Source organism: Herpailurus yagouaroundi, unplaced genomic scaffold, assembly GCF_014898765.1.
Source record: "Herpailurus yagouaroundi ecotype Mexico unplaced genomic scaffold, PumYag 77, whole genome shotgun sequence".
Lineage (NCBI taxonomy): Eukaryota > Metazoa > Chordata > Mammalia > Carnivora > Felidae > Herpailurus > Herpailurus yagouaroundi.
Genome location: NW_024412388.1, coordinates 60,746,298 through 60,770,565, shown reverse-complemented (window position 1 = coordinate 60,770,565; position 24,268 = coordinate 60,746,298). Strand labels below are relative to the sequence as shown.

Sequence of the window (24,268 nt, the reverse complement as noted above, 5' to 3'; positions counted from 1 at the left end):
GAATTTTAGGGTTATCTTGTTAATATCTGAAAAAAGGAAGATGGGATTTTGACACAGGGTTGCATTAACTCTGTAAATCAATTTGGGGAGTATTGCCATCTTAATATTATTATAATTCATGTATACAGACTATCTTTCCATTGGTTTAAGTCTAATGTTTTCCAATAATGCTTTATCGTTTCAACATACAATGAGTTTGGAAGTATTAACTCCCTCTTCTACTTTTTTAAGAATTTGTGAATGATTGGTATTAATTCTGCCTTAAATGTTAGTAAAATTTACCAGGAAAGATACATGGAACTGTTTTGGAGTGTGTGTATGTGCATATATGCCTTTTTTTTTTTATTATTACTAATTCAGTATCTTGTTACAGGTTAATTCAGATTTCTATTTCTTCTTGAGTCAGTTTTATTAGTTTGTCTCTTTTTAGAAATTGTCCATTCCATCTAAGTTATATAATTTGTTGGCATGTAATTCATGTTATTCCTGGTTTTCCTTTGCATTTCTGTAAGTTCAATAGTGATATCCCTATCTCACTCATAGTTTTAGTACTCTGAATCTCTCCCCTTTTCTTGGTCAGTCTAGCTGAAGGTTTGTAAATTTTGTTGATCTTCTAGAAGAACTAATGCTTGGTCTCATTGACTTACTTTTTCCATTTTCTGTTTCATTTATTGGTAGATGCATATATATTTGTATATATTATTATAAAATGCCCTTTATTATCTCTACTAATATTTTTCTTATTTAAGAAAATAATTTTCTTAAATTCTGTTTTATCTAGTAGGTACTGCAATTCACTTTTAGTTACTATTTGTATGAGGTATTTTTTTTCCATTCTTTCACCTTCAGTCTATTTGTGTCTTTGAATCTAGAGTATGTCTCTTTTAGGCAGCATAATTTGATCATTATTCTTTAATGTATTCTTCCAATCTCTTTTGATTGGAATGATTAGTCCATTTATATTTAACATAATTACTGATTATATAGTATTTATGTCTAACATTTTGCTTTTTTTATGTTTTTATATGCTTTCTATTCCTCTATTCCCACAGTACAGCCTTCTTTTGTGCTAAATCATTATTTTATAATTGTTATGTAAATTTTTGTTTTATTTTATATTTTCAGGTATTTTCTTAGTATTTTCTCTGTGGATTACAATAACCATTTAACTTAAAATAATCAACTGCAGATTTTAACATATTAGATTATAAGAGTTTGCTTCAATATGTCTCCATCCATTCCTATTTTATGCTATTTGGGTCATACAAATTGTGTCTTTATAGATCATAAATTAATTAACAGCGTTATAATCATTTTTTATGCAGTTGTCTTTTAAATAAGATAGGAGAACAATAGTTACCAAAAAATACATTTATACTGTCTTTTATATATACCTATGTAGTTGCTCTTTATCTCTTTATGGATTTAAATTATCATCTAGTGTTATGGCATTACAGTCTGAAGGACTCCTTTTAGTACATCTTTTAGTGTTGGTCTGCTAGTGATGAATCCTCTCAGCTTTATTTCAGAAAGTCTTAACTTCTAGCTTGTCTTTGATGGGTAGTTTTGCTGGATATAGAATTCCTGGTTGATAGTCTTTACCTTTCAGCACTTTCAGTGTGTTATTCCACTGTATTCCAGCACCCATTGTCTCTGATAACAAATGTTATCAGAGCTAATCTTATTAAAGACTTATTGTATGTAAGAAGCTATTTTTTGTTAGCTGCTTTCCATCTTTTCTTGCCTTTAGCTTATGATAGTTTGCTATCATGTGTCTAGGTGTGGATCCTTTCGATTTTATATTCCATGAAGCTCATTGAGTTTCATGGATGTGTACATTAATGTTTTTCATCAAATGTGGGAAATTATATCCATTATTTCATCAAATACCATTCTGGTCCTTTCTTTCTCTTCTCTTTTGTATCTCCCATTGTGTATGTTAGTATACTTGAGGATGTCTCACGGGTTTGTGAGACTTTGTTCATTTTTATGTACTCCTTTTCTTCTATTTGTCAGACTTCATAATATTCAATGACTTCCCTTTCATATAAAAATTTTATGTTTGTCTAGTACAAATTCCACATATGCTCAGAATTTTCCCAAGATTACAAAAATATTTACCTATATTTTCTAATGAAAATTTTAAGTTAGATTTTTATTTTAAGTACTTGGCCCATTTGGGATTTATGATATGTAGAATAAGGAAAAGATAAAGTTGTATCTTATTTCAAAATAAATAGTAATATTTACATTATGGATCTATCATTGCATATTCCAACTTCCTCCCCTCTATTTCATGCACAAGAGAAATTTGAATGTGACAGTCAAGATATGATACATAACAGAATATTGTAGAATTCATTAACTTGAAACTTAATTAAAGCTAAGTTGGAAAAAAACAGTCATATAGCTAATGTTAACACAATATTACTTGAACACTTAAGAATGCCACACTTAGTATATATCCAACCCAAGAACCATTTATCAAATTTGTTACTGTAATTCCTATTTTCCTTTGACAAAACCAGTATTACAGAAACTGCTAATTTTCCATGAAAACCATTTTATTCTTCCTAGCTAGATTTCCCAGCTTCTCCTGTAGATAGGTCTTGTCATGTGACTGCAGGCTATTCTATGAAATGCTAATAAATTATGTGTCATTTTCAGGTAAAGCCCAGAATAATTTCCATGAGAATTCCTCCATGCTCTTAACCTTCCTAGCTTATTTAAATGGTATGAATGATGATAACCCTGAAACCACATGTTTAAGATGCAAAGATGCCAAGATGCCATTAAACTGAGTCTTTGAGTAACCACTAGTAGGGAATTGCTCTCCTAGCACTATGTTCTGGAACAGTCCTAAATGAGTGAGCAAGAAATAATCCTTCTATTTCATTTAGTAATTACACTTGGGGTCTGTTTTGAGGCTGTAAAGTGGAATGCCGCTGGGAAAAATGTAAAATATATGGTTATGTCATAATGATTAGGAAGCAGACTGATTGAATTTCCCTGGCATGGGAGCCTCTGCAGAAGGAGAAGGAAAGATGGACATGGACAAATGGATTCATTTAGAGCTGCGAAACAGGACATCCTCTGACGTGAAATAGATTGTCCTCAACAACTGCCAGTTGATTGAAGGCAAACTGAAGCCCTCCCAGATGAATCTGAAGAACTGGAGTTCTTAAGTACAATCAATGTAGGCCTTGCCTCAGTCACAAACTTACCAATGTTAGACTTAAAGCTTGAACTAAATAACAGAATCTCAGGGGACCTGGAAGTATTGGCAGAAAACTGTCCTAACCTCACACATATAAATTAAGTGGCAACAAAATTAAAGGCCTTAGCACAATGAAACCACTGAGAAAGTTAGAAAACCTCAAGAGCTTAGACCTTTTCGATTGTGAGGTAACCGACCTGAACGATTATAAGAAAATATGTTGAAGCTCCTCCCGCAGCTCAGGTATATCTTAATGGCTGCGACTGGGATGACAAGGTCCCCAATCAGATGCTGATGACTATGTGGAGGACCTAGACAAGATGAGGAGGACGAGGATGAGGAAGAGTATGGTAAAAATTCTCAGGTAGTAGAAAACGAGGGGAATGGAAAGGAGGAGGAAGAACAAGATGAAGAGAGTTGTAATGATTGGGACATAGACGATGAAGAAAATAAAGACAATGTTGGTGAAGAAGAAAGGAGTCAGAAGCAAAAATGAAAACCTGTAAATGAAGGAATTGATGATGACTAAGTGGAATAACCTATTTTGAAAAATTCCTATTGTGGTTTGACTATTTTTACCCACCCTCCTCCCCCAAATCCCACTCTCCGAAATTTATTTTTTTTCTGGTTGTAACAATGTTGTGGGAACAAAAAGGGGAGAATTGTACTAGGGGGTTGTGATGGGAGGGAGTGAGACAGAAGGTTGAATACAGTACCATTTTTACTGCCACTCTATTTTCCCCCTACTTTTTCTGTCTAGTTTTGTCCCCGTAAATGCAATAGCTGAGTACACACCAAGTGAGCATTTTTCCTTACTTTCAAAGAGGATGGTGTAGAGGGCTCTTACATTTCCTGGTATTGGTTGGAAGGTCATGGCTCCTCTCCATTTGGTTTCTCAAAGCCCAGAAGGGGCTGAGTCCTGGCCATGCCTTACCTCTCATTCTGGTTCCTGTGATTTCTGCATTTCTTGGGCCTGCTAGAGGCATCCAATGCCCTGGTTTGTAAATAGCAACCTAAAGGAATTTTTGTGGAATGTTTGGGAACATTCCCCATCTCTCATTTCTTTCCCTCTTCACATATAATGGTGGACTTTTCTTTAGGAAGAAGACTCTGATACTGCTCTTCAGAGCTATGTGCCAAACAGCTGAAAACAGCAGGCTTACGAGTTAAGTAAAATTGACTTGGTAATTATAATTAAAAGAGAAGAATACAACCCTTAAACTTCAGCCTCTTTAAAAGATTTTTAAAAAAAGAAACAAACAAATCTGCCGTATCTTGTTCTGTGAAATATTAGAACACTTTGTTTTACAAAATGAGAAGAGAATTCTTCCACACGTACTTCTGTACTTAGATAATTTTTACAGACCTAAGTACAGGAGTCATTACTGCATGTCAGCTGGGTTTTTGCTGTTGTTGTTGCTGCTGTTTTCATACACCTGAGCATGGAAAAACTGACCCAAAATTGTATTTTCTTACCTAGTGGAAATCCAAAATGACTGCAAATTCCTACTGAATGTACAGGTTTGTTTTCATGTCCCTCTTCTGGATTGCTTTAGCAGTGGTGTGTTATTTCCTAGCCTGTGTTTCATTTGGGTAAAAGAACATCTGTAGTGGTTATTCTCCTCCCCCTCAGAAGTGCCAAACTTTGAGTTTTATGTCCGCTTGTCATCAAATTTCAATGATTTTTTTTTTTTTTACTTACACACGCGCGCGCGCGCACACACACACACACACACACAGGAATCAGAAAAGAAGGAAAAGACACTACAGGCTAGAAATCTGAAGACTCATTTCATACAATGGCAAAATATTTTGTACAACCTGAAAAAACATGAAAGTTAATTAACGCACCTAAGGCTTTAGGAAAAATAGTTGGAAAAATTCAACTATTCTTAAGTATTCACACTACTTACTGCTTTTGGCTTGGTATTACAAGTTAGAGATGAGTTCAGGGAAACAATTATTTACTGTAAAAACAAAGACCAAGTCCACAAAATATTGGGAAAAAACAAAGGATTCTGGACCCTAAAGAATATAAGATTGAAAAAGACTTTGAACAACAAAATCCCATTAAGACTTCTTAACAACCATCCTGCCCCCTAAAAAAAGACTTCTTAAGACCGATTTAAATCTGTGGTAAATAGGAGATAAAGGATTTATATTCCCATTTAAGACTATTTTCTTTTAGATAATCTCATGGTAGTTGCCATTAAGTAGAGAGCATGAGAAAATGATGGAGTCAAATGACAAAGATAGAAAAGCCTTGAGAACTATGTCTAGCAGCAAACTTTGGGTTTATGTAGTTTTCAATACCTGCAAAAAACTACTAGGAAATAGATCAGTAGCCTATCATGATATCAAGGGAGATATTTCCAAGGAAAAAGAAGACAGCCCCCAAAATGTCTTTAATTGTTTCAGCTAAAAATAAACCTTGGGCTTCTATGTTTGCACCAGCAGAAACAGAACAAAAGCTGTACTAGTCTCTAAGAGAATTAGATTCTCAACACTTCCTAGAAAAGTGAGTATGGAGACTAACAAGCAAGGAATAACTCCCAAAAGGCAAAGTTGGAACCACCGAAAATGAGATTTTTCCCCTGAGAGAACATTCAATTTCTAATCAAATAATTTCTTTCATTGCCAGGGTAGAACTCCTCTTAATGCTTCCCTACACCATTCTTTTCTTTATCCTTGCTATTTCAGTGCTTTCCCATTGCCCACTATTCCAAATTAGTTAGTTTTGTATGGATATCTTTTCGCCAACCTACAGTTATATATTGAGTTTGAAGATGCAGTTGACTTGTATTTTGAGTTTCCAAGTCTTGAGACAATAAGTACCCACATTCTAACCTAATGCGGAAACTATACATCACATAGAAATTTGGCACGTTGAGCTAGACACTGTTCTCTGCTTCTCTCAAAGTTTTGTTTTGTTTTGTGTTTGTTTTTTAAAGCAATGTGAATGATATACAACCAACAGCATGTAAGCAGAATCGATGTGTGTCACTTACAGACATGGATCACAAAAATTTCCTTATTGTTTGTTTTCTTTGCTGGCTGACTGGGATAATGATGTCCACAGCAACCTTAAAGTCATGTCCTGAAGATGGGAGAATCACAAAGAATCCCTGATTAACTGAATCCAGCAGCCCACCTCCACTGCCCTCCACTGAACTCTTATCCCTGAATTGGTGGCATGGCCCAGGGCTGCTATGTTTGTAACAATTACATGTTTATTCCATTGAATCATTTTGCTATATATTTATTTGCAAGAGTAGTATAGAATACTCAATATTTTAGGTTTCAACTAATATAAACAACTCCAAATATAAAACTATTTATTTCCAAAGGTCATTGTATTCAACAAAATCATATGCTGACACAAGAAATAAAGAAAATGATCTTGAGTATTTTACTATATTAACTTTAGCATAAATATCTACTACAATGAGAAGTATTATAGAACTTTATATCAGTATCTGGACCTTGTCCACTGCTCTGTGGATTATACTAGGAATATAATCTAAGGTGGTTTTTGTAATTTTGTATTTCCCTTGAAATGGTCATTTATTTTACTAACTCTATAAACTCTTATTACCATTTAGTGGTTTTATTTTATGAACTATATCCTTTAGCATTGGAATTAGCACCCTTATGTGTGGTTTTGTCTTTGTTTTGTTTACGTTTTAATCCTCCTATTTGAGAAATAACTACCATATGATGTATTTTTAAATGAATAGATTTTAGCATGTGATAATCTTGGCTACAATTGTTTCTCTTTGTAACATACATACTAAGCAGTTGTACTGGTCTGTTCAATAATGTTTATGACTAAAAGATTTCCTGTGGCTAATAGCATTGGCTTTGATTACCATTATTAATATTTTCCTTTCCATGGACTTAGGAAATGAGAGATCACTAGTGAGAATTTTGAAACCATAGGAAAAAGTTCTGAAAGCCATGTCCAAGTTGACTTGTTTCACCTCTCTTCCACTTACCTAAACATCCTTCTGCCCATGAAGTCTTTCAAGAGAAGATAAAATATCAAAGAACTCTAACATTTAAAGGATTTCGTTTACATTTTTATTCTATTTTTCCTGTCACAAATAGAGATCCAAGCTGCCCTTCATAAATTAATTCCATTTATAGGCGAAGAAACTATTTATATAGGTATCTTTAAGAAATCTCACCATCTGAAAACATTACATGCAGCATATATAAATACGCTTATATAAATACATTATTTACTTTCTTAGTGCTCTATTCTTTTTTCCCTTCTTTTCCAATCCTTTTCTGTTGTAATTGTGCAGAGTAAGACTGACAAATATTGGCTGAGAATATTGCCAGGTAGATAAATATCCTAATATCTGCCTATTAGAAGGCACAGAATCACCGAGAGAAAATGCCTTTTTAATGGCCCAATGCAATATAAACCCAACACATTGGAAGTTAAAACTGATGGCCTCTCACTTCCTCGGATGATAGTATTGTTCAGGAATTTCTCCTCAAAAGAACTAAGGTTATCACCATAAGAAATATTTTCAATGCAATCAAGGAAACCAGATATATGCATTTTGTTCATTCATAAAATTCATATTCTATTCCTATCACATAAAATATTTAGATATTTAGCATAATGAAGTCTATCAAGTTTCAGCAAAAGCCTCTTGTGTGCATCAGAAATATGATCTTTGAGGACATTCAAAGCATTTCATGACAAAATAAATTTCAGTTATGTGACTATAGCACAAATAAACTAATATTTTTGCATTTGATCCATAGGTTTGATGAAGGAGCTTGAGGCAAGCTGAAGGCAAAGTACAAGTTTGCGCATCCCCCCCCCCCCCCCAGGTGGGACATGTATGATATTCCTTGGACACTTCCAGCTACCCAAAAATAGAAAAGGACAAAAAAAAAAAATGGTTAAACTGGTAAGTGTCTCCACAGGTTTACCAGAAAAAGGCAGTCCCATCAATGGCCAAAAGTCCAGGAACACCCTACTGTCTTAAAGTTAATGCCTTGCTAGAGGGAAAAACAACTTTAGCTTGACAATAGCTAGGCCTCAAGTAAACTTTAACATGTGAAAGTCTCTTCTGAAACTCCTTCTTGACTTTATCTCCCCAACTCCATTAAAAGGTCACCCCCACAACCCAAGTGCAGCTCTTCCTGTCCATGGGTCCTACTCCTATCCTTTAATAACATCACCTTTTTGCACCAAAGACATCTTTAAGAATTCTTTCTTGGCCACAGACTCCAGACCCCACGAACCCCCCATCACCCCAAAACTTCATCAAGTTCAAGTTTTTCCTAGGTGCCTTAATTCTAAGAAGATATTTAACAAACGTTTTAATACTGATTAGGCTGAATTTGTTAAAGGTCAGCTTCCCCTACCCACTTATCTTGCAAGATTATTAATGGACCTGTTTGTTTTTTTTTTTTTTTTTTTTTTTTTAGCCTACATAATGAAAGGTACCACCAAAGTGCTGTAGATCTTGATTTTTAAAATAAATTCAACTTGCTATTAATTTTGAAGTTTCTCAAAAGGAATACTTTAGGTTAGAAATTTGGATTTATAAAGATAAGTTGTTCTTTGAAAATCTTATCACTTTAAAAGGAAAAGATGAAGATAACTGGTGTTATACACCCCTCACCCCTAAACTTATCAAGAAACACCAAAAATTCCCCAGATAATTTGAAGTAATTGAATCACCATTAGAAACCGAATGAGTGGCTGTGCTTTTATGTGATATTTATTAAACCAGAGTCCACTTTTCTGATTTAATACAATCAGCACTTCCTTCTGATTGCAACCATTCTGATAGAAAACTAAAGTAAAACTAAACTTTGAAATTAATATTTTCCAACTACAGCATTATGAGAGCATTGTCAAGAATGAAAGGTATGATCAAGTAAAGAGGTATGGAAAAATAAAAACAGTAAAAGGAAGTGTAAGGAAAGAATGAGAGGGACAAAGTTAATAGATCTTGTACATATTCTCTGCTGTAGATACGATACTTAGTTCTTTTACCTAAGCAATTTCAATTGATCTTAACCACTTGAGGCAGGCAGTTGTCATTAATCCTGCTTTATAAATGACAGCACTCAGGCTAACTGTAACAGAATAGAAGCTGTCTTATGCAACAAGGTCATAAAGATAGAAGTCAGTTAACGCAAATAATATGAAAATAGTATAAATAGCATATACATGCATTAAACAGTTCATTTTAATTTAAAACATATCAGGGCACATACATTATTGGAAAAAGAATACATATATATATTCTTTATTAATATATATTACATTATTACATTATTATATACATGTTAATATATAATATATAATATATAATATATAAAACATATATATTAATATAATATATTAATATATATTATATATATAATTTTATTTGAGGATGGCTCTACTAATTTTGATTTTCTCAAGTTATCTTACAAAGGCAACTAAAACACAATATCATGATTAGTTTGCTATGCCATAAAGAGAAATAGGAAAGCATTCAAAATTCAGAATCCTGATTTTTCATTATTCATCTCAAATTTTTTTACTTTTCTTACTCCTACCTAATTCAAAATCAGATTTTAGACACACCTTTTAGATGCCAAATATAGGAGCCCATGACAGGCCACCCCAAGATGGGCCAATTTGGCATGCAGATTACGCCAAGTTGAAAAATAATCATGGTCCATAAGACTCAGAAGGTACTTTAACCTGCCCCCATTAACTACCTAAAAGAATTTAGATGGAGGACCTACTCTGGGAAGACAGCTACCACCACAAGATAACGGTATTATGATGTAAAGTAGGTGTGCTAGACAGGGAGGAACCTATCCAGTCCTATTTGATCAAAGTCCTCTGTCCCACTGTTTCTGAAGGGCATAGCAAACATTTGTTTACTAAATGTTCTTTCATCTTCCTGTAAATTGCATTCCTTCCCTTTATAGTCCTAGATCCCTAACCCTTCTTCTTCAGGATGACATATATATATATATATACCTCATTTTGTCCATTATGGAATCTCATGTCTATGTGATTACCAATACATACAAAATTGAATTTGATTTTCTCCTGTCATTTGTCTCACATCAATTTAATTCTTAGTTCAGTTAAAAGAACCTTAGTATGATAGAAAAAGATAGTATAAAATAGGCAGAGAGGGAAAGGATAGGACCTGAGTTGCCTGGGTGGGGAAAACAACTATTTTGGAACAATGCTGGGAGTGTGTGACCACAGCAAACCCCTTCAGGCTTGAAGTTCCTTTTAAGAATATAACAGACCCCACCTACTCCCCCTCAGGTTTCCCTCAGCAATTTGACAGAATACCTAAGTATGGCCATAGGCCACCCCTCCTACAATAAGAAGGAGCCAGTCAGGAATGGACAACCCAGCTCCTAGAGCTATCAGGTTAATAAAGATAGAACCTGAGAAGGAACTAGGGTGAAGGGAAGGGTGAGGGCTGACCAGAACCTTATAAAAGAAGGACCATTGCCTACAGTCCTCGGCCATTCACTTTCAGAAGTCCCCTCTCAGTAAAGAGCTCTTCATACTATTCTTCCTTTCTGATCTTATACTCTAATAAAACTTTTGCCTGCTGCTTATTTTGTTCTTCAAAGTGGGGAGACAACAAATCCCAGGTATTGTGGTAAAAAAAAATCCTGCAGCATTAGGTGACAGAGGAAAACTTTTTCCTCCTTAATATTTCCAAAGCATTAATTGTTTTAATAAAAATCAGTATTTTTTCTTAGAAATAACAATTTTATAGTAAGTACAGCATCCAATTACATGTCATAAGGACATTTGGAAAGAAAAAAAAGATCCTTGGTTTTCATATAGCTGAACTTGTGGGAGCAGAATTGATATTTTTTTTTTAATTTTTTTTTTCAACGTTTATTTATTTTTGGGACAGAGAGAGACAGCATGAACAGGGGAGGGGCAGAGAGAGAGAGGGAGACACAGAATCGGAAACAGGCTCCAGGCTCTGAGCCATCAGCCCAGAGCCCGACGCGGGGCTCAAACTCACGGACCGCGAGATGGTGACCTGGCTGAAGTCGGACGCTTAACCGACTGCGCCACCCAGGCGCCCCCAGAATTGATATTTTTAAAGAGGAGTCTAATATTCTCAAATATTCAGCATGCAAAAGACAATAGTAAATGAGAAGGATGACAGTCTTTTATGAGAGCTTCTATAACAATAATAGCTGTTTATTATTTACTTATCTAATGAGTGTTAAGCCATTAATGTATATTATCTCTTTGATTGTTACAACCTTATGGCTTCATTACACACATCTACATGATGGACCAATAGAAGCCAAAACATCCTCTTCAGATTATAATCAGCTGGAACAGAATGGTTAATTGCTCAAATACACAGAACACATTTTGTCCAAAATGAGATTGGTTGTTTGGAGAAAAATGGCTTAGGACAAAATTTGAAGGCAAAGGAAAGTTGTAGAAGGTTCATGAAGGAAAATCTTTAAAAAGGAATTTTATGTGTGGTTAGGAGGGACTAACATTGCAATGAATGGATTTTAAAAGTACACTGGCATAAGATTAAACTCTGCTTTTCTTGATGTTTTCTTACATTGTTGGTCTACTTTTGAAAGAAAATGTAAAAAGGGTCTTTTGTCTGCCAGAAAAAACAAAACTTTGTTTTGTCTTTAAGGGGTCTTTGATTACTTAGTTAAAACTTCTCAGTGTTAAAGGAGCTAGGTTTTCCTAATAACTATATAACCCTACATATTTGCTTTTGAAATCCCTTTTTGCCATCTTGGTTAAATAAATAAAGTTTTAAGAATTGTAATAATCTGTAATCCTACTTAGGATGCATGCGCTTTATAACTTTCTAAGGTTTTAACAAACTTTCCCAAGATTTAAATTGTAAATGAAGTCTCTTTGACCAATTAGACCTTTTTGTTTGGTATGTTAAGTTACTTGAAAAGCACTGTCAAACAATGGTAAACCTTAGGTTGTATTCTTGGGTAAATGCTGTAACTGCTCAAATATAAATGTAATTCCTGAAGTTTTAATATGTTTTGGTAATAAGGTCATCACTTGATATTCTAATTATCAGAGTGTTGTGTCACAGAAATAACCAAACTTCCTTGTCAAATGCATCCTAATGAATTCTAATCTGATTGTTAACCATGCCCATTTTTAAGTCTTTTGTCATTTATAGTTATTGTACTTATTCTCTTACAAAACATATTTCACCTTCAAGGAGATTCATAAAAAGGACTTTTAGGACGAATAAAGGTACTTGACATTTTTAAGATTAATGCTAAAGTTGGTAAGAATTTCCAGAACTAAGAAGCTGCCTTCATACTCAACAAAAATTAGTAACAAGGGACTAAATGAACTGAGAAAGATTATAGTTTTTGTGACTCTTGTTTGAAAGTATTGCTGGTTCTCTAATGTTTGTTCTTCCTGATTAAGCAAACTATCTCTTAAGAACATGATATACAAAAATATGATGAAGTATTTATTTATAAACAAACTAAAGCATTTATCTTTTTTCTCTACCTACACCCTCTGAAATTCACAAACTCAAGGAGTGTTCTTCCTTCCATGGCAATCATACTTATTTGCATTAGTTCATTAAGAATCTGTTCTAGTAACAGGACACAATTGGAAACATTGATTATTTTACCAAGGCTTTGATTGGAATGTCATTTGAGAGACATGCATAGACTCAAATATGACCAGACAGCTTTAAGGAACTAAGACTATATGAAATATGGAAAAGAAGAGCCCCTTGGAAATATTGGCTTGATTCCTTGCTTACAGGGTTCCCAGCAGCCTTACCAGGTGAGTAAAGAACGTTGCTTCCCGGCAGGTGCAGGAACCTCAAGATATCTTGGGGATCATGTGAAAAGGAATTTGCCCAATTCTACAGGTATTATAGGCATGTGTGAAGGCAAGTACTTGGCTTGGCCTTTGGCCTGGACAGGCTGGCAAGAGTTCAGTGTGGAGATTCCTTACAAAAGGTTCCCGCAAAGCCGACTTTAAAAGATCTATATGAACAATCACTATTCTTGCTGAGTTAATGTAAATAATTAAGCCAAGTTAAAATTGGACTTCATTTGCAAATGAATTAGTCTTGATTTGGCTGTCTTTGGAAATGAAGTTTTTTTAGGGAGAAAAATTATGTTTCAATAAACCACCTTTATGGATATTAAATTCTAGTTGTGATTGTCTTTAAATGTTGTTTGCCTAAACTGGACAACTTGAGGCAAACTTCAGACAAATTATCACAATAGCACAGGTATGGACAATCTTCTTGTTTGTTGTTCTATGAGGATAGTAACAGGACCCCATAGGCATATGATTGTTTAAACAACTGCAAAATGGGATGGATTCCTCCCAACAATTGTATGTGAAAAGTCTTTTCTCACTGTAGACCTATCAATAGATAAAGACAATACTGCCTTATTAAACTATTCACTTGAGGCTGGGTTAATTCATAAATCTCTAAGTGAATATGCAAACCATATCCTCCCTAAATATCATCCAACAGTTACTAGAAACCCACCCCATATAAACCCAGGAGATCTGGTTTATTTAAATGATTGAAAGTCTAATACAGCAGGGGATTTAACTCCGAAATGAAAGGGCCCCTTTCAGGGTCATTGTTATGTACTCCCACTGCAGTAAAGGTATAGTCCATTCTTCATGGGCTCCTATATCTAAAGTAAAACCTGTACCCTGTTTACAAAAAAATAAATGAGCAAACTGATGTGCCTTCTCATTCCATGAACCTGTAAAATACCTCAAAGTTCTCTAATGATGGTTTTGTCTTTCTTTTTCATTCTCCTTTCCCAATTTATATAATTCCTTTTCAAAATGGGCCATTCAAAAGGATCATCACAGACATTTGGATTACAAACCAGAAAAACCCTTCTGATTCCCGCTGCCTGTTCCCACTCCATCTGAGGTTGCTTCAAGCCTGACATCTGAAAAACCTTCTCACTGACAGCACTGGTACACCCTGGGTTTGTAACTTGCTCTAACCTATATTTTTCTTGTTTCTATAAAAATGCCTTTTATTAATTATCTGTTTACTAAACAAAACAGAGTCTATATAATGGCTAAACACCAGCAGTTACATGGTTAAGGACTTAAATGGCTCTCAAAGTGACATTATATTACTAAATACTGAAATATATCAAATGCATAAAACAGTTCTACAAAACAGAATGTCATTAGATGTTTTAACTGCTGCACAAGGTAAAACTTGTGTTCTCATAAAAACAATACTGTGTATACATTCCAGATTACCACAAAAATATATCTGGACTTCTAACTGACATGAATACTCAAAATTGACACTTTAACCAGTCCCTCTTTTCCCTTGCATGATAGGCTAAACTCCTGGACTGGAGGATTTTTGTCAAGTACCAAAGGACGTTTATTGATGTTTCTTTCTTGTTATTCTAATTTGTTTGCTGTTTTCTCCCATATATCTCTGCCTAGTGCCAAGACTCTATCACTACAATAACTTCGGCCAACAGATGATCCTTCCTACTCAAGAAGGTTCATACATTGTCCACCTTGGATTCAGCTGTCTCTGCCTTTTGTAACTCTCCTATATGTTCCCCAACTGATCAGTGTTGACCCATAGGTGTAGGGCAAACTCTACACCCCTACTTAGCAGGAAGAAGCTACGGAAGATGAGACCTTCCACCTTCAGCAACCTTAAAGGTTTAAGGGTCAAAATCATTTAGGGGGGATTTGATGAGGGAGCATGGGGTGGGGTGAGGACAAAGCGCAAGCTAGAAAACTCCCCCCAACCATGTGTGTGATATTCCTCAGGCACTTCTGGCTGCCCAAGAACAAAGGAAAGGAAACAAGTGGTTAACTGAGAGATCACAGTCATACTTGCAATGGGTCTCCATCAGTTTACAAATGTCTTAGTAAGGTGCAAGAAAAAGATAATCTTATCAATAGCCTAATCTCCAGAAACCTATAGACTCAGTTTCCTGGAGCACCAACATCACCCCTTAATAGCGATAGTGATGTGGGGAACAAAGGCAAGAAGGAAATGGCAGGTAAAATTAAATTGCCTTATAACCTGCAGCCCATTGACAGATACTTGAGGTTGTCAGAGTAAAACATTTATCCAGGAACTCCCTACTGTTTTAATGCTAATACTTCCTTGAAGGAAAAACCACCTTAGCTTGACAATAGCAAGGCCTCAGGTATCTTAGGAGTCCTCTTTAGCATATCAAAATCTTTCTGGAAGCCTCCCTTGTAACTTTACCTCCCCCCAACTTCATAGTATATAAGCAGTCACTCTTCACAACTCTAGTGCAGCTCTTTCTGCCCACGGGTCCTGTCCCTGTGCTTTAATAAAATCATCTTTTTGCACCAAAGATGTCTTCAAGAAATCTTTTTTGGCCATCAGCTCCAGACCCCACAACCGCCCGCCCCTCCCCCGTCACTCCAAAAACTCATCAGTATGACCTTCCCAAGAAAGAGTACCTCTAAGGCACTCCTACAAGTTAATCTATGTAAAGACTAGCTTGCAATAAATTTTGGCTTTCACTTTGATTCTCAGTAAGTCTTGAATTACATACATGAAATTAGTCTATTTTATTGTGTCTTGTTTTTCTGTATCTAACTCTTACCCGTTGAATTACATCTACTGGGCCTATTATAAAAGATGGGTATAAGAATTAGATAATATGAGAGATTGGATGTTCCTTGAAAATGTTCAAAAACAACCATATAAATATAAGTTCACCTGAATTCCTTTGTTACATATAGATGCATTCAACACCTCAATCCTTTATTAAAAAGTAAATAAATATTCTTATCAGTAGTAGAAATATCACTGGAGGAATATGGATGCATTCTTAAGTGGCAAAGTAAGTGAAAATAAATGGTAATAAACATCCCAAATACACAGTTCTGAATTAGGCAAATTGTTCTCCAAAGCACAAAACACATCTACTCTTAAAAATGGATATTGGACAAAAATGGGGAAGGGGCACCATGGTGTGAAGAGCAGGGGCTTTGAAGTCACATATTTTAGTTAAAGGGTCTGATTTACCTCCTTAGCTATGTGATTTCTTTGCACCTCAATTTCCTCATTTAAAATTTTGGAATAATAAATTTTCCTGTATAGATTTGCTACAAAGCTTAAATAACACAGCATACCTAAATTGGTAAAAATAGTGCTTACCTTAGCATATGTATTTAATAATATTATTTCCAATCCTTTGCTCAGGGTAGGGAATAAAGCAAAAGGACTGGATCTGCCTTATACATGGAATAATAAGGATGATGATAGCTGGTATTTAATATGCATCTCTGCATGCGATATGACAGATGCTTTATAAATGCTATTTCATTTAATTGGAAAAAAATGATTCTATGTGATTAGCATTATTAGCTTAATCTTACAGATGAAAAACTCTGAGTGTCAGAAAAGTGAAGTTCAGGGTCAATCAGCAAATAATCAGTAAAGGAGTGGGGGGTAAAATTGAAACCTAGTATGTCTGATTTTAAAGCTCATACTTACAATTTTAACAATGTATTTTCCACAAAAGGCTAAGGTGGGCTTAAGGAAAGATATGGATAATATCCTAAAATTGCTATTACCAGAAGTGGGAAAAGAGTAAAATGGAACATGTTCTCCCTATAATAGGAGCTCTCATAAAGTACCCTCCAGTGACCACAAAAGAGCAAGGAGTTTTTCCTCTCTAGGGAAGCAGGATCATTTAAAGGCTTTCCCTTCTGCCCATCCTCTACATTCACCATGTGGTCAGCCTTCTGAGAAAATGAAGTATAATTTTAGCTCATGCCTATGCACAAAGCCTTCAAAGTGTTTCTTCTGTCTTGTTCTTACTGAAAATCATGAAAGAATCAAAACTTCACTTTTAGATTTAAAGAGGATAGCATGGAAGCAAAACTATGCAATGTTTATTCACACCCAGGTGTGATGAGTTTCCTAACAAGTATAAATGGTTGGTTTAAGAGACTTTCCTAGTTGGAAAGAAGAGAGTTATCTCTGAGATAACCACTTGACAGGTCACTTGAGAGTGAGAAGAGAAATTGTAACTCAGAAGGAAAATGGGTGGAGAAATCACTTTGCAGAAGCTAAAGTGAAGCTGGTCTCAGTCAAGTTTTAGTCTTGTTTACCTGCAACTTTGCCCACACCTGGATCAGAAAGATTACTAAGGTAATTTTCACTGAACTATAAGATTGCGACCAATAAAGCTAGAGCCATTCATAATTACTATGTTTATATATTTCTCAAACGGCACAGGCATAATTGGAGGCTGTGCCTATTTCTGGTATTATTTACAGCAAATTGTAAAAATGCATTAGCTTTTTATCATTTATTTTTAAATGGGGTGATAAAAATGATAAAGATAATGTGTATATTCTCATCTTTATGGTATGGGGTGCTTTCTCATTTTTTGTTTCATTCCATGTGTATAACAACTTTTATGTAAGAATTATTATTCTTATAACAGAAAAAAAATAAAGATCAGAGAGGTGACAGAATTTTGTGAAGAACTGGGGACAGGACTGAGGGCAATTTTTTTTTTTAATTTTGGACAATAAAGCCCATGAACTCTCAACTAAACTATACTAGATTTAGGATTCAGGATTTGATTTTTCCCCCACACATAAATACAACAAAGAAGCAAGGAATTTGAAATTATTTTTAAGTTACCTATTTTGTGTTGTTTATTAGAAAGTCCAGAGAAATGTTGTTCGTACTACAGGTTAGAATCTCTCAGTAGGTCATAAAATGTATATAGTAGTTCAAGACCCATTTTTTTTTTCAGATTAATAGAATGTAAACAGCACTTTGATTATCAAGTGCTATATAACTACTCTAAAACTTAGTAATTAAAAAAATGAATCACTAATGTTTTCTTAGTTCTGTGAGCCCAGAATTCAAACAAAAGCCTTGGAGAAGAATTGTTTCTGCTCCAAACAATCTAGGGTCTTAGCTGGGATGCTTCAAATGGCTGGTAATTGCAATGGCTTAGGCAAGAGATCAGATTTCTTTCTCTCTTTCCACCCACCCCTCGCTATCCCCGACAGCTCCCCTACAGGATTTTTCACATAGGTCCTTAAAGCTTTCTTATAGATTGGTAAACTTGGAGGCTGGGGGTAGTTAGACTTCTTATGCTCTGCCTAAGGCTACAAGAGCAAATGTTTCAAGAGCCATGATGTAAAAACTGCTAGTCTCTCAAGTCCTGGACTAGAAAAGTGGCATAGCTGCACTTCTACCATACATCATTGTTAAGAGTTACAGAGCCAGCCAAAATTCAAGAAAAAGGGACACAGACCTCACTTCTCTATGAATTGAAATCTAGGAGGAATGTCTTGAAAATTAGTGGGTATTTTTAGTCTGCCAAAAATCTTAAGCATTATTTCATAAAACTTTTGTTTCTGTTGTATATATGTAAGTATATACTTAGTTGTTTCTTTTGGTGAGTAAAGTTCAAAAATTTTTGAAAGCCAATGACATTCCATTTTTGTGCCAATTATATTTATTATCCCTCAATTTTACTTTATTCCAAAAATGCACGTTACTGTATCTAATTTGTATTCATCTTCTCAACAAGCAAATAAAAGAATTATGCAGACCAAACTGTATATATACCATCTGTTGAGACATATTTAAATTTTCTAGATAAAAAATAATGCAATAATTGTCATTCTGAGATCATTTCATAACTATCCAAATCCTCCCCAGAGATTATCTAATAACAATAGAGGGAAAAACACGGTGGATTATTTGTCTCTTGCAAATATGAGAAGTAAAGGATAAATGGTTAGAATACAAAAACACAAAATGATACATGAGAAACAATAAATTGATGATCTTTGTGAAGCAATTCTTCTAAGAAGTCATGTAGTCACAGATCTGTTTTATATAGAAATTAATTATAGCCATTTTGCCAAGAAACATAAGTCTTGAAAAGTGAAATATCTAACCCAAATCACACAATTGATAGAATTGAAATTCAACACGATTATTTATTACACCACGACATGTTCGTAAATACTATGCTATGCTTTTTCCTAAAGGTTTTTTGAATTTCAGGCCAGCAAATAATTTCTCCATGCTACCTTTCTATAAGATCATATTGGTAGAGCAGATAAAATACTATAGATGTTACTCAAAAGTTAATTCCATTTATTACATTCTTAAAATGTGTTAGGAAAGCATTAGTAGGTTGTTTGCAGTGCTCCTACAGTACTAAAAGAAAATTCCTAAAGCTAAGGAGATATTAATGGTGTTCACTCAATCACTTTTCTTCAGATTAAAAAAAATAATAAACTTAGCAATTTTGTTTTAAATAATTACAGAAAGAGAAATGCCTTGAATCTTGGTAACCCATTTTAATAGGAGATGATTATATTAGAAATGCATTTTTTATATCTAACTTCATTTATTTTATTTCCACAGTTGGTATTTAACATTAAATTTAGCAGGAGGAAAATATTAGCCAATCAGTCTTTAAGTAGTACTCTCTCAAATATAAAATTAATAAATTAGTATTAGTGAGAAATAACTTTGACGAAAGATGTTACAGACTAAAGGGGTTTTTACTGTTTAGAATGAAAGGTAAAAATGAACTAAAACACATATACACAATAAATAAATGCATAAATATTTTTGTAGAATAGATAATATCTATATTCTTCACAGTATTTTATGTAAACTGTATACATACAGAAACAGTGAAAGTAACCTGATGCAGCATACAGGTGGGAAGTACACAAATTTAATGGCAAGTAATTTGAATACTTAAGTTACTGATAAGGGTTTAAAGTATGTAATTTGTTCCCAACTGTTAAAATGAGTTCATCCTTGCATTAGTTTTCTACTGCTGTGTAGAAATGACCACAAATTTCATAGCTTAAAACATTTATTGTTTCAACAGCTTTCATGCCTCAGGAGTCCAATTAGCTGGGTCCTGTGCTAGGTTGGACCAGGGTGAAATCAAAGTGTCAGATTCTCATCTCAGTCTCAGGGTCTTATTCTAAGCTCACAGGTTGTCAGCACAATGCATTTCCTTGCAGTCACATTCTTACTGTTAGTCAATGATTACTCTCAACTCATACAGGCCACCCATATTTCCTTGCCATGTGACTCCCATAGGTGGTTTGCAGCAATGCTATTATTTTCATCTAGGTCAACTATAGTGAGTCTGTCTTCCTATCCCTCTCCAATCTGCTAAAGATGAAATCATATATTTGTAATATAATCATGGGAATGAATATCCCATAATATCCATAGGTTCTAACCATAGTTGAGTAGCAAATTATTAAAGGGGTATGTAGGAGGGAGCAGGAATCTTGTTGCCCACCTCAGAATTCTGTGTTCCACAACTCTCTGTATTATTACATAGTACGTAAGTTCAAAAGAAACACTAATTATTGTGCTACAATTTAAATTTATGCATCTGTTTATAATACAAATATGCCATATCATAGGCACTATGGGTGGAAAACCAAGTAAAATATGATTCATATCCTACAGCATATACTCTAAAATATGATAAAGTGATAAAGAAGGACAACTAAATCAAAAATTAACCTGTTAAATGATATGGCTGATGTAGCATAAAGTACATTTAGATAATAAAGGAAGGTAATGTAATTTGGACAGCAGGATGAAGAACTCAGTGTAAATTTATACTTTAAGTTTTAAAGAATATGTAGGAACTTGCTGCATAATAAGTGAATGAAGAGAATTCCAGGAAGAGAAAAAAAATATGTAAGAAGAAAGATAAATACTATAGGAAATGTGAAAGCAGTGCAAATAATTTGATATATCTGGAGGTAAGTGTGCCTACAATATAGGTGCAGCATTAGCTATAATCCCCATATTCATAGAATCTATATTGACTTAATTAAAACTAGGATAAATTATATTGAATTAGAGTTAGATCAAAGACATCAGATTGAGTTACATTGCAACTAAGGTTATAGTTGAAAATCAATATCATATGGCATGCAGTAAACAACATTAACGTTTCCTAGAATAATTTTTTAAAAATTTCTTTAGGGGCGCCTGGGTGGCGCAGTCGGTTAAGCGTCCCACTTCAGCCAGGTCACGATCTCGCGGTCCGTGAGTTCGAGCCCCGCGTCAGGCTCTGGGCTGATGGCTCAGAGCCTGGAGCCTGTTTCCGATTCTGTGTCTCCCTCTCTCTCTGCCCCTCCCCCGTTCATGCTCTGTCTCTCTCTGTCCCAAAAATAAATAAACGTTGAAAAAAAAATTAAAAAAAAAATTTCTTTAAAGCTTATTTATATGGTGTAAGATATGTTTTACTCTAAACATTGACTTTAATAATTACTATATTATATGGTAATCTATTATAGAGAAATTTCAAGCATTATAACATATAAAAGAACTAATGTAAATAAAGAATTGCATTAATTTGATGATATAGACATCTAATATTAGTCATAGTGATGTCTAACAGTAAAGTGAAATACCCAAAAAGAGGCTAATTAATTAAAATAAAATCTGTGTCCGGATAAGGGAACTGCTATTACCTCCAAAAGGCAAATAACTTTGAATGTCTTACATTGTCATAATGAAGTTCCTCCACTACTTTTGTTTTCCCAACTAATTTTCACCTATTTTACCTTGTTTTCTGCCCCTCTGAAATGACCAGAGTTTACATTTAGATAACGTGGTAATCAAAAGCTGAAGAGTATCAGGTTATCATAGACAAATTATATGGAGTAACTTCTCTTCATTCCATAGTTATGGGAGGCAGGATTCACTGTGGTTAAAAGCAGGAATCCTACAGTCAGATCACTTGGGTTTGGATTTTTTCTTGGTTTCTTATTAGCCATATGATCTTGGGAAAATTACTCCATCTCTCTGTTAAATAGAGGTGATGACTTACAAGGTGGTTGTAAATATTAAATTAGTCAAAGTATGCAAAACACTTAGAATTGGATCAACAAGTTTTAGGTATTTGTTATCAGTGGAACATGGAACAAGACACACAGATGGGTGACAAAAGAACTGAGAGTTGCTGACAGGGACATTGCCACCCAATATAACATCCGTTTTCTTCAGAGTCAGGCTTACTTCAGAACATGGCTGTTTCAATAGATCAGAAGCCTCCCAAGAAGTTTGTGGTCAGTAGCTAAATATTGTATGGTATACCAAGGGTCCTAATGTGGCATGGCCACAGAGGGAAGGGGTCTTGGAGCTGGTAACCAAACGAATACTGGGAAAGGGTGCAGATTTTTTAAAAATAAAATTTAAAATAGTGTTAGTACAGTGCTTTACCTCCAATAAGTGCCTCTGTGTGGAGGGGGAGGGTATGAGGGTTGGTAATAGATTCAATGTAATATTAGAACCAGCAAACCAACTAAGATAGATTCAGCAGTGAAGGAAAAAAAAAATCACAAGGAAAAAAAAAAACAGTGGACATCATGATATATTCATATTAGGTTAAATTCAGGATCCACAGTTTATAATCCCTTTGGCTAGCATCAAAGGCAAACCTCTTCATCAGAGCTCCTCACTCTACTTTCCGTCAGTGCTCTAGGCCTGCCAAGGGTGCACAATGGCTTCACACATGTAGAGTTGCCCTGCCTGGCACTTTTCAGCCTATCCCTCTAATTGAAATATGAAATAGATTTAAAAAAGAAGAGTAAAGAAGTGCTCTGCATGGCAGTGAAATGTGGCCTTGGCCATCACATGATGCCCTGACTCTAAAAAGCTGCTATTTTACAAGCTTAAATGTACTTGGTAAGGGACTATCCAAATGCTTTCCGAATGACAGACAGTATTTCACAAAACTGTGATACCTTTTCTGGACTCTGCATAAGTCTCTCAAAGCAATTAAAAAATTTGAAATAGTAGCTTTAAAAAAAACAGCAAATAAATAGTTTAAAAAACCAATGAAGAGGATTAGAATGAGCCATATCCTTTTTTCATATTTACATTCAAAATTTTAATGGCACTTGACTCTGAAATCATTCCAGTAAAGCGGAAAATTAATATTTTAATATGTCTACCACTCTAGCAAGTAGAAATAAGTAAAGTAGAATAAGTAGTAGAGAAGAAAATGTTTTGGTGTTAACTATATTTATGAATATTTATCACTCCTACCCATCAAATAGCTGCTTTTCAGTGTGCCCATTCACTGATAATATACAATAAATCATTGCAGAACTCACACCAGCAATTGTTTTACATTTTATAGAAAAGAGAGTGACAATTTCCTTTTAATATTCTTTTGATTAGATTTTGTCCTAATTTTTTATAGACTGAATCCAAGTAAGTGAAGCATAGCTAATAAAAAAACATTACCCAATAGGTTTTTCATGGAACGACACCATTCTTACCAGTTTTTTTTATCTAGATGGGGGATAGCAGAAAAACAGGAGGAAATAAAATGGCATAAAATGGCATAAAATGGCTTTGCTGTCTGTGATACTGTCTGGAAATTTGTTTTGCTTCAGGGTCAAGAATTGTAAAAATTTGACCCATACAGCTATTTTGTATATTCTTTTTTTTTTTTTTTTGGAGGGGGCAGAATGAACAGATGATTCATTAAAACAAAACAAAAAGTAAAAGAAAAAACAAATCATTACTAGTAAGTTAATCTTTATAGTATAGGAAAGGAATTAGAATTTTTGTTATCTGTGTACACAATTATTTTTGAAATTAACAGAAGTGCTACTCACACATAGGATAGGCATACATCCATGTTATCAGTGACCACTCTTTACTGTAATTGAATTTACTGCTTCTAAATACTATAAATGAAGACCCTCAATGGCACAAGTTTTTGATGGGCACTGTTAAGTTACTCTTCTTCCTTGGCAACAACTATAGCCCAGAGAGGGTTCCCATAATCACCATACAATAGTGACCAAGCCTTATCTCCAGGAGGACAACCGAATAGTTCATAAAACATAGTAGATTCAGCTAAGTTAGAGGAAGAGACTTTTATTCTCTACCAGCTAAGCTCACCTCTGGTAAAAACAGAATATATAACATAATCTATATACTGTACTTGGAGCTAGTTCTACCA

General features: G+C 34.6%; 1 pseudogene; it reads left to right on the top strand.

Annotated features, from left to right (window-relative positions):
• The first annotated feature begins 3,044 nt into the window (after positions 1-3,044).
• Positions 3,045-3,713, top strand: LOC121018525 (acidic leucine-rich nuclear phosphoprotein 32 family member A-like; annotated as a pseudogene).
• The last annotated feature ends 20,555 nt before the right edge of the window (positions 3,714-24,268 follow it).